The sequence below is a fragment of the Nymphalis io genome, chromosome 2 (genome assembly GCF_905147045.1).
Source record: "Nymphalis io chromosome 2, ilAglIoxx1.1, whole genome shotgun sequence".
Lineage (NCBI taxonomy): Eukaryota > Metazoa > Arthropoda > Insecta > Lepidoptera > Nymphalidae > Nymphalis > Nymphalis io.
The window spans coordinates 4395391-4407761 of NC_065889.1; positions in this window are offsets into that span (position 1 = coordinate 4395391).

The following is a 12371-nucleotide window of genomic DNA, read 5'->3' on the forward strand; positions in this document are numbered from 1 at the left end:
CAAACATAGAATAGAGAATAAATAGATGTGAAACAAGTGTTACATAATTATTACACAATTTATCGTTTACAACTAAACTGTTCTATGAAGATCAAATTACAAAACTTATTATTTTTTAATGACTGTAAATTGCAGAACGTTTCTTGTGCCTTTGTTGTCTTTCAAACATTACAATTTTAAAGTGAATAAACTCATCTATGATTAAAGTTTCCATATTTGGGAACAGTCGATCTCTCAAATAACAAAATCTTTGTAAGAACAATACTTATCTATATTCAGTAAAACTTGTTTATTAACCTTTATTTACTAAGGAACATAAAAATCTAAAATCTCGCGTATCTTTTTATATATATCAATCCATGAGCAGCGTAGCTCGTTCGACAGCCGCGCGGTCAGCGTTGCGTAAAAAGCACTACGGGTACGAGCGACGGCGCTGCCTAATGCAGATAATGAGACCATCATCGTTTACAAAAGTAAGTTTAATTAACGTAAAAAAGCGCGTTTACTCTAACAGCCGGCTTATCGTGACCATCTCGCCACTTATAATGACTTTGCTTCATTATTTTGTTGCGAGTTCTACGCGTCTGCCAAGTTTCCGGCATGGAACAGTAATTTTATAGTTATCCGAGCATTTGAGCGAACGCTGAGCGCTTTTTAAAATTAAATTTTAAATTTGTAATTTTGATAAAGTGAATGATCTGGGTTGCGATTTGAAAGAGTTTTGCATGCAATTACATTTTGTTTATGAAATGGTAATCTTAATTCATTACATTTTGTATTTTTAATTGCATTTCGTGAAAAAACATTGAATTTAATGACGTCCCAAGTTATTTATATTTTAACATTATTTAAATATTTATTTTAGATGCGGTTTTGTAACTAATTATATTATCATTTATAATTTTAATTAACATTGAATTTATATTTTAATTTAAAAGTATAAAAATTAATAATAGATAATATTTTACACAGATTATTTTAGATAATTAATCAAGAAATAGATTTTCGACAATAATTTCGTTCGTAAATATATATTCCTTCGTATTTACGTATAATATACATACATATATATTAGTATTATTATATTTTATAACGTTTTTACGAACGAAATTATTGTCGAAAATCTATTTCTTGATTAATTATCTAAAATAATCTGTGTAAATTAAAATGTGAAATTAAAATGACGGGTGTCTGGGTGTATGGTGTAATAATTGGGTGTTTTTTTACAAATTCAGGAGCTGTGAACATGTATCTCATAGTAATATTTGTTTAACAATAAAGGATTTTATGCAATTTTTATACAATTACGCCGTTATTACGCATACTTATTTGAATTTACCTTCATACATCACGTGAATTGAAACTGATGTATGAATAATTTAATGGTTAAGTTAACGCTTGCCTCGTTACCACGAGTGGGCCTATTTACATTATTTTCATTAAATACCTTAAGTTTTTGTTATTAATAAATTCGTTAGTTTTAAATTATTTCATTTAATATATAACTAAGCTTGCATGTGAATGCTTAGAATTTGGTAGCTAAATTCAAGATCTTTTATTTAATATTTGATTAAAATTAAATTAAAGCTATTTTATTCTGAATATTGAAGGATATTTATCTGATATTTGATTCTTACTAAGTAGATTTTTTACAAGTGAGCAGTAGCGATTTTGTATCGAAGATTTTGATTTGTATAAATATATATAACCAAAAGATACAATACAAGCTCAGTATTATAATGTCATTATTTAAATATTATTCAATTAATAAATATTTTAGAAAATTCAAGCAAAAAGAATTTTAGTTATTTTTTCCTTAATATATAAAACCAAAAACTAAAACACGGTAAGTAGACTAAATGAAAGCAATTAACGGTACGGTCTACAGAATCGGTATGCACATTACACAGCCTGCCATTATATTTTCACGCTCTAAGTCATTCGATTGCCCAACCCAAGTATCCGAATGCTAGTTGTGATACATCTATTGCATAATATTCATATTTCTTTCCTATAATTGAATTGCTAGTGATTATGTTTTGCATACGTTTATGATAAAACAAACACGTTTAATAATTATATAAAGATTTGATTAAGGATTGTTAATTAATTGATGAAAGTTGTCTGTTTGCTGCAAACGGGTTAAATTGTGTAAAATTCTTGTATGTTAATTCTTATGGGATTTAATTTATTACCGTTTTAATGAGTTATATTGTAAATTATAATTAAAGATTAGTAGGTCTTCGCTTCAGTTCATCAAAGAGCTTGTTTTTCCAATCGGGATTATAGCGTCACCACATTATTTACAAATTATAATGTCATATGAATATCTATTGTTCGAATTACTAGGCTTATAATCTGTGTACATTTTCATGTAATTTTTTGAATAAGTATTCAACTAATGTTTACAAAAATTGTTTACTTTCTAATGTGTTATAATAGAATACATGAACTATTTTCAACTCGAAAAATAGTTTTAAAATAGTATTTTTGTACAGGTGCAAACACGTATAATAAGATGACAAAGTCTTTAAATCTATAAATCTTTATTGGAGAAGTTGTATATTGTACGAGTGCACTTGATACTTTGTAGTAACCCGTTACTCGATTATGTTAATACAAAGCATCAAGATTCACTTGCATTATCAGCTGTAAAGCAATAAACAACGAAGAGTTCTTCTTTGTATATACAAATACATACGCAAAGATTTCATCCGGGGGCAATCAGAAACCTTAAGTGTAAGGTACAAGGGTACAACTAACATGGAGTATGGCTATGGTACTACGGTAGTACTATATACATAGATAGACTACTCTTGTGATTTTACAAATAAATATATTAAGTTATAAATCGTTAAAATAAACCGGTATATTAGTCCATTAATTTTTGTAGATAGACAAAAAACGTAACTTTGCGAGGAGAAGGTAAGAAAGTGTATGTCTTTGCGGTATTGTTTCGATAAAAACAAAATTAAATTGTTATTTATATTTATACTAATAAATAAAGGTGAAGAGTTTGTTTTTTGATCCAGCTAATCTCAGGAACTACTGGTTTGATTTGAAAAATTATTTTTGTGTTGATATGATATCGAGGAAGGCTTTATGCTATATAACATCACCCTACGACCAATAAGAGTGGAGCATCAATGAAAAATGTTGCAAAAACTGGAAAATAGATACCTTTTGAGAGCTTCAGTTGCGTGCGCTGCATAAATGGTTAAAGTTATGCAACAATAATGTATGACGGAATTATTCCTCTAAAAAAAGTCCGCGATAGTATATATCTATCTATGAAGGTTGACTTACTGTAACCTTATTTATGGTAATCAAATTTTTTCGAATTACGCATAATGCATTATTGCGTAGTCGTTTTATTGTTGTATTGTTTATAACATGGCATATATTCTTATGACCGATATCGAAATAAGATCAGACAAATTTTAGTAGTTTTTATAATTTTGACATATTTATTTATTTAATAGCACACTTACAACATACATATAAAGCATTGAAAAGATTAATTTATAAAAGAATAATAGTATATCTAATATGCATGTCAATTACAAGTGTACATAGCACTTCTAGATTCATCTAATCAAATTCAAATTAAAAGTAACAAAAAAATAATCAGTAATTTTTAAAAATGTCAAAATTAAATAATAAATAACGTCATTGTTATAATAAAAAACCAATCGGCGAAATCATAATTAAAAATTATTAAACGTATTAATTAAAACTAATCATGCATTATAAAATAATTAAGTAACTTATTTCTAAAGATTGAGGAAGAGTCACAAAAAATGTCAATGTCCGGAATTGATTTAACGATATTGTTATATTTATTACACAACCGACTAAGGGAGCTTGTTTACCAATATGAGACTTTACGCAAGGAGTATGAAATATTTTGCGGTAGTACTTCTGTGTGCCCTAGACGGAACTGATATCAGTATTCTTTTAATTAATTCTGAGTTGGTTAACTTATAGTTAATTATATTGTGTAGGAATTTAAGTTCTAACAATTCGCGCCTACTCCGAAGAGAAATCATATTAAATTTTGCCAAACGTTCTTTGTATAACTGTTTGTGTATATTTCAACAGGTAGTTGATAAGTTGTTTGAATACACATACTTAAGCATTTGTTTTTGGTTTGTAAATAACCTTGTAATTTCGTCAACGCATATATCTTTTTCTTATTATTTTGTTAAATTTATACTTAGTCGGTTACTTGATAATGAGTACTTATTTTTTAAAGATATTTTTTACAGATTTACCTTTTAGTTTTAAAAGGACACCGTTTCCTGCGAAGGTATACGAAAACCAATAAATACTAACTGGTGGTAGCTGGTGGCTTTGTGCAAGCCTGTCTGGGTAGGTACCAGTCACTCATCAGATGTTCTACCGCAAAACAGCAGTACTTATTATTGTTGTGTTCCGGTTTAAAGGGTGAGTGAGCCAGTGTAATTACAGACACAAGGGACATAACATCTTAGTTCGCAAGGTTGGTGGCGCATTGGCGATGTAAGCGATGGTTAACATTTCTTACAATGCTATTGTTTATGGGCGTTGGTTGGATTGGTTGACCACTTACCATCAGGTGGCCCATATGCTCGTCCGCCAACCTATACTATAAAAAAAACTAATATCCCACGAAAATAAAAATGTTATATATACTGAAATATTATAATTCTGCTCGTATCGTTAGTGATTAATTTAAGTTATACGCGGGCGAAACCGCGGGAACAGCTAGTTAATAAAAAAAACAAAGACAAGAAACTAAAGGTATTGTTTTGCTATTTTTATTGTAGTTTAAATGAATTATTTGTACAAATATTGATTTAATAAGTAAAATACATGCAGTGTTATGTTACATATGTACATAAAATAAAATTTCAAAATATCATTCGAAGATTCGGATTTAATGCCAAACACATTACACATTCTAAGCATTTAAAAATTTAAATATTACATTGTTCGTTACAAAAATACAACATACGTCATAGCCATATTTACGTCATCGTCTAGCGTTTCGGTGATAATATGTAAAGATAAAAATAATATACTTAAATTATATTTTAATGCTAATTTTAAATTTGTATATATTAAGATCATCTTAATTGTTTGGGACAGATAAATCAATTATATTGTTTTTTTTTTATGGTAAAATATAATAATTCTATTAGTACATCCGTATTCATTACGTTTGCATAATATTTGTATAATAAACCGATGTATGTTTAAATTTCATAGTTTCATATACAATACAAATTTCAAATCACGTCCAACAATCCAATTAGCCGGCAACTAGTAGTTATATACAAGAAACTGCAGTATTAGTGATTGCTACGCTATTAACGTAACATCTAATTGTAAGATCTAAAACCAAGTGGTTAGGTAATCAAAATAACAAAGAATGAAACTAGCAAACGTTCTCATAAACAGCGAATTACGACGAAACGACCAGTATAATCTAATAAGACCCAAAGGAAACGGTCTGTTATCAGCAAATTGACGGTTCGCTAACATCAACAATGTATGATGTTACAATACCGATAACGTTCACTCTTGCCCTTAATAACGAGAGAATTCTGATTAAACGGTAAGCACGCAAACTCTCCGCTACAAAGTTACATATTATTCGCATGAGAGATGTTTGCACGACGATTAAAACTGTTTGATCTCTCTGTATTACCCACGGTTGCATCATACCCATAATAATCTAGGTGGAACAAAGAGCAGGGCAATTAAAAAAGTATTTGTTAAGCTACAAGTAAAAACGCTTCGAAATTAATGTGCGCCACCGGCTTCCTGATAATGAGTAATTATTGCAATTACCGTACCGTCCGCAAACACCTTATTTTATTAAACCAATTTTCAATTATGATTTTTATTCATTCACACTATATAATTATCTTTTAAATTAATGTTAAGTTTATGTAAGTGTAAAATGAGTTATAAGACAAGAAAAACATGTATAATATAAGACAGGAAAAGATGGCTGCCTAAAAGAGGAACTCAAATGCAAAGCATTTAAATCATCATCATCATTAAAATAATTTATATTTGTAAATTTTTATATATGATGATCTTAGAAGAAGTGTGTCTTATTGTTCGTATCGATGCGTACGCGCTTTGCTCATCCCAATGAGTTGTTAGTTTGTGCAGTTGTTGTTGGCACGTGCCAGTACCATGAACTTACAGTAGGTGGCGCGATAAGCTTATTAGATATTTTTTTTATAAATATTATAGTTTGTACTATTGAAGTACATTTTCAATAGCAATTAATTTTATATTAGCATTACACCGCTAAATAAAACGTCCCACCCGACCTTAAAGGCGTCCAGCCTCACACGAGGCACCCTTAGGACGTCCGTTTCTCTTGAGCCCCTTATGTGGCTCCCAAGATGACGCTGTAGAGGCCACTAGAGCCAACAAGAATATACAGTCCTAAAAAAGGTATATTAACCGTTGATAATAATTTAATGTATAATGTATATAAAATAGGATATATATAATAATGTAATATGATGTATATAAAATGGAAGTTGGAAGTGTATACACTCCCTTGCCACGTAAAGCAGTTGGTCTTGCACCTGAACTCTTTCCGGTCGTGTCAGATTGCTTTCCCATCCCACACCTGTGCACTATAATATCTCCTATGCAATTGGTTAATCTCTCTTGAGATTGATATGAAATAGTATTGACCTGAGTTTGTCCCCGGTACCTCGCGGTAGAGTCTATGTTCATTTAGGAAACGGTGGTTGCTTTTTATTATTAATCTTGTCGAATGACGATTTGATAATGCTCGTAAGCTACTCGAATAAAGTTCTATTACCTGTTTCATTTTATTTTAATACAATAATAAACATTTTTAATAGAATTTATATAAATTCAATGCTATCCCTCCTGATGACGTCGCGTTGGCGGGAGCGAAGGGAGAGAAGCGAGTGCAGATAAAATGATATCATATTACTCATCGACTAGGTACACAAACACTCAAGTAGATATTTTCTTAACATCTTTGTAATTTGTATCATTATCGTGATCAGAATTATATTTTCCAAAACCAAAATAACATCTATGAATATATATATATATATATATATATATATATATATATATATATAAAGTGTAGTATTGTGTGATTTACTTGAACTATAGTTTTAATACAAATATATATTTTTAAAATTATTTGTTTTACATTGTACAAAATACAATGTAACGGACACTGTATTTTTATATACCTACAGCATTCATTGAAAGCAATAAAAATACTTTAAAGTTACACAAATAAGGAATAATATGTGATTCTGATAAAATTAAGTTTCTCAGAATTTAAATAGCATTATTTGACAATAGTTTAATAAAAGAATAACCGCACCGGAAAGTACAAAAATTTAACGATTATTAAAAAAACATTTTCCCAGAAATCGATACTAAAAAGTTGAACGATACCGCGAACGGAAACGCTCGATAAACGTTCTAGTTTACCGAGTACATTGTGGATAATAATATTATTATGATTCGAAATTATCATATTTGTAATATAAATTGCAAATAGTATCCATTAAACGCGTGTGATTAGAGTTTTTCAGCGATCAGCGGCGGCGACGAGCGTGAAATTACTGCCAATGCTGGAGTAAGCGTTCCCGTTTTTATCGTCTGCAAAACTATTTATTCAACGTAGAACCACACAACTAGATCCATATTTGTACATTTGTAGTATTATTACGAAAGAAAGAAATATGATGCGCAATTAAATATACGATTAAAGATTTACGCGAGCGTGAAATGAAAAATCCATAATTTCATTGGCTGAGGTACGAAGTCCACGTACAACTTTACAGAAGACGAGATGATTCTACTGCTTTAGAAAGGAGAATGTATATGTTTGATTAAATATATCTACGACGAAGAACATACACGAACAGGTAAGCTTAAATGAAAACAGCTTAATAACAAATAAAGAAAATTTCTTTACCTAAATGTTTTTAATGTCTATGCTTAATTTTAATGTTAATTAGCCCAATGTATTTTTTACCATGAAAAATAAATTCAATTTATCGCGTTAATGATTGAGTTGCTTAAACTTAGTTTTGAATTGGCTTATTATAATAATTGTTCTTTTTTGTGAAGTCTAATGCTGGCCATGTAATAAATTTTTATAAAGTGTAAACGAACAAAGTTTTTAAGACAGTATTGAATACAAAAGTCTACGTTGGAGTTACTGTACTGTGACCTAACAGTAATTGCGTCAATTATCCATTTTTTCTTTTACCCATTAGTCCTCTTTATGGGCTCACTGCTCAAACGCAAATAGTACAAAACATAATAATACTTTTAATATATGTTTATACGTTTTTCTTACAATAATTTTACAATTATATTTTATTTATTAATCGCGAAACTTTAATAGCATTAGTTTAACTTTAATTAACAGCTTACGGTTTTTTTTATAGATTTAATCTTTTGTAGATAAACCAACCCGAATTGGGGCAGCGTGTTGGAATTAATTCTAAGCCTTAATAGAAGGACAGAAGGGAAAGCTGTTGTCCAGCTAGTAGCAATTGGAAGATAGAATTTTACAAAAGTAAAACATTTAATATAACTACTGTCCACATAAATAAATTATTAGAATACTTTATTTATAATATATAATTATGTAACTATGGCAAATAGGTTTGTGACGATGACGATATTCTCCTGGTTATTTTAGCCACGGTGGCCATGATGGCTCATCATCAACTGCACAGGGCATAAGAACCTACTACACATGTTCGTGTGCAAATGCAAGTGCAATCTTATTATATTATATAATAAATATTAACTATCCCTTATATTACGAAAGTATCACTAGCCTTGGGAACTAATGCTCACTCACCGTTTAAATCGGAACACAACAACGTATTGTTGTTTGGTGGTAAAATATGTGACGAGTGGGTGGTACATACCCAAACGGGCTCGCACAAAGTCCTGCTATCAACCTAATCCGGTGAGACGTCATATACGACGTGACCGGAAAGAGTTCAGGCACAAGACCAACAGCAGCTTTTCCGGCCATCGGAGGCAAGCACTGCCACTTTTCAAAATAAAGGTTGCTGCTAAGAATTTTTGGACAGAAAAACTCCATAACTTGGGTTGTAAGCCTAGGATCTCGTTATCTGCAATCTTATAAGGTTGAGTATTGAGCCATAGGAGTTACTTACTCATGGATGGTATCTTACTGAATACACTTAATTTACTAATTCTTGCAGAATGAAAATTAACTGCATACTTTTTATCAACTATATGCTAGGGAGTTGGTTTAAGGAGAAGGTGAGCCGTTATAATTACAGGTATGAGTTAGCTCCAATATTTAGCTTTATTTTGCAGTGCAAGGAATGAAATCATATATTTATATAAAATAACTTTTTATCTCGGATAATAACTACCGTTGTCATAGAGTGAAAACTCTTTTATGTAGTGAAAAAAAAATTGATTTATAAAAAAAAAAACAAATTTATTAACCACCACAGATTATTAAGTTTTTACATATTTTGATATGCTATTTGGCTAAGATGTCAAATGTAGACGCTTATTAATCAGTAGCGTATTTACTACCAGATTTGGTTTCAAAGTTGACAATTAATATCTTAGGTATAACAACAATATATTTACGACCAGTGCTTGATCAAAAACATAATAGAATAAAATGTTCTCGATACAAAAAAACACGAAAATATATCCTCTAATCATTACTTTTTTTTTAATTTTTTCTTGTAACGGGTATTGCGAAAAAAACTCGATAGTTAATTACATTTACAATTAAAATCTACGACTATCATTAGGTATATATTAAAAAACTCTTTCGTCTAATTTTTGTAAAGATAATATAATAAGCTTTTGGCGCTTACTATATTTTTTTTCTGCAAAAACAAGCTGCTACAAGACATGGGGTGTCTTGTCACATGTCACCCATACTTCAAATAAATATATTTGTTTCATAAATAATGCTTTATTGAAAATTGTACATATTTTATTTTATATTTTACATGAAAAAAAATTAAATATAATACTGGTCGTTGTAGACAGAAAAAGTCTGATAGAAGCTGAGGTTATGCAACCTTCATTATTATTCATTAACCTTAAGTGTTATTATAAATTTCGAAATGTTTTATGAGTAAAACACACGTCCTACCCTTACGAAGATTATTTATATATATATATATATATATATATATATATATATATATATATATATATATATATATAATATTTATATGATATTTTTTTGTAAAATTACGATTTCCGAGATATTAACTCTTGTGATACTGACAACACAATCTCAGCTGAACATAGGTTCAGCTGAGGTTGGGTCTACTTGTACGTCTGCGCTAGAGAGCTCTGTTCTGGATTGTCTGTGCACTCAGATTCTCTTTCTGGGCCTCTTATTGCAAGTTTGACTACCAGGCTGCAGGCGGTCGCCCTCGTCCCCGCGGTCGGTCCGGGATATTTAAGGCTTTCTTGATGGGATGGTCATCGTCACGTCTCAGAATATGGCCGTACCAGCGCAGTCGACATGCCTTCAGTTTTTCTATACTTGGTGTTACCTTGAACGATATACTGGTGTTACCTGACATACACATTCCTTACTTTGTCCATTCGGGTAAGGTTAAAATTTGGCTTCTATCGACGAGTCGCGAGTCACGAGTGGAGGGCCGTAGCCTCCTTCTGTGAGACCGTAATGGTTCAGAAGGAGACGGCGGAGCGGGAACGGGAAAGGGCCAATCCTGCTCAGCGGAGACGACGACGGCGTCGTTTCGGCCCTCCCATAGCCCAGGCGCCCAGGGCTTAAAAGATAGGGCGTAACCCTGGAGCCGTGGATGCGTGAGGGGGGGCCTCGCGTGTCCTATTTCAGACGGCCATGTAGAGGACGGCAGCCGAGATGGCCTCGCACTGCCGTACGCACTAGTGAGGTGTGCGAGCTCTCATCAGGGGGCGAATCTCGCCCCCCGTAGCTCCGCCGAGCCACGAGTGAAGCAAAATTAATTTTAGTCAATATTATTTTTCTATATGAAAAATAATATTGACTAAAATTATTGTTTTCTCAAAAGGTATAATACAAACTATATGTCACAATTTTATTAAATTTACTTACCATGTTCATACAAAAGTTAATTAGCTTGTTTCCGTTTATTAAAAATAATTAAAAGGTTTTAAATGTATTTTGCGCTTTGATCTTATTTAAAAGTTTGTTGGTACTTAATTCCCCAGTGATCAGTAACCAATGTGATAGGTTCATTTCAATAATTAACTACGCGTAACAATAGGGCAATAGGATTTTTTTTTACGCCCATAGAATGAGAATTACGCTTGAACGAGGAAATGCTACTAACGATCTTGCAACCATCCTACGCGGTCATGATGTACACAGTAGCTATTTTTAATAGTAAGATTTTAAGTTAAATGTAAATAATTCTTATGTAAGCAATACCTTTATATAACCAGGATATTTATATTCTAATGCTGTTACTATATACCTAATTATGACTATGTCAAAAATTTAAATACACGTTTGCCTTGCCAAAAATGGATTACAAAGTAAAAAGATATAGCAAATATCACTTATGATGATGTAAGTATTCTATAACTATACATATATAATCTGTTCAGGTAATTCAATACCAGGTATTTAAATTATTTATTCCACCATAATTTAATAGTTATGGTAAAATAACGAAACTCACATACATACATAGGTACGTGAACTCTAAAAAATGTTTTAAGGATGTCGTGTAGAAATATAAAATACAGAACCTATGTTGGATTCATAACTGTTTACAAAGAAAAATCTTATTTCAATACACATATAAATAATAGTAATTATAAACAACAACAAACAATCATAGCTTACATATAATATAATATTACATAGAATAAGACAGAAATAAGGGCTTAGGTAAGTAACTGAAAATGGTTAAGAAACACCGACATTTTTTTTATGTTATATTCAGACGGACGAACAAATGGGACACCTCATAGTAAGTGGTCACCACTACCCAGACTTTGGCGAGGTAAGAAGTACTAACCATTCCTTATCTCGCCAATGCGCCACCGACCTAGGGATCTGATATGTTATGTTATTTGCACCGAAACGCAACAATACTAAGTACTGTTGTTAATTATATTTTTTTACAAATTACAAAGCTATAAATTTATCAAAACAACACCACTTCCTATGTGTATAAAAATTTAAGAAGAAAAAACGTTGTGTAACTGTTATTTATATTTTTTTAATTAATATTCTCTTACACTATTCTACTGTATCTACTAAGGTGTTATAGCAACTAATTATTCACAGTTTTTGATTTTGAAGGATAACTTTCCTCTTT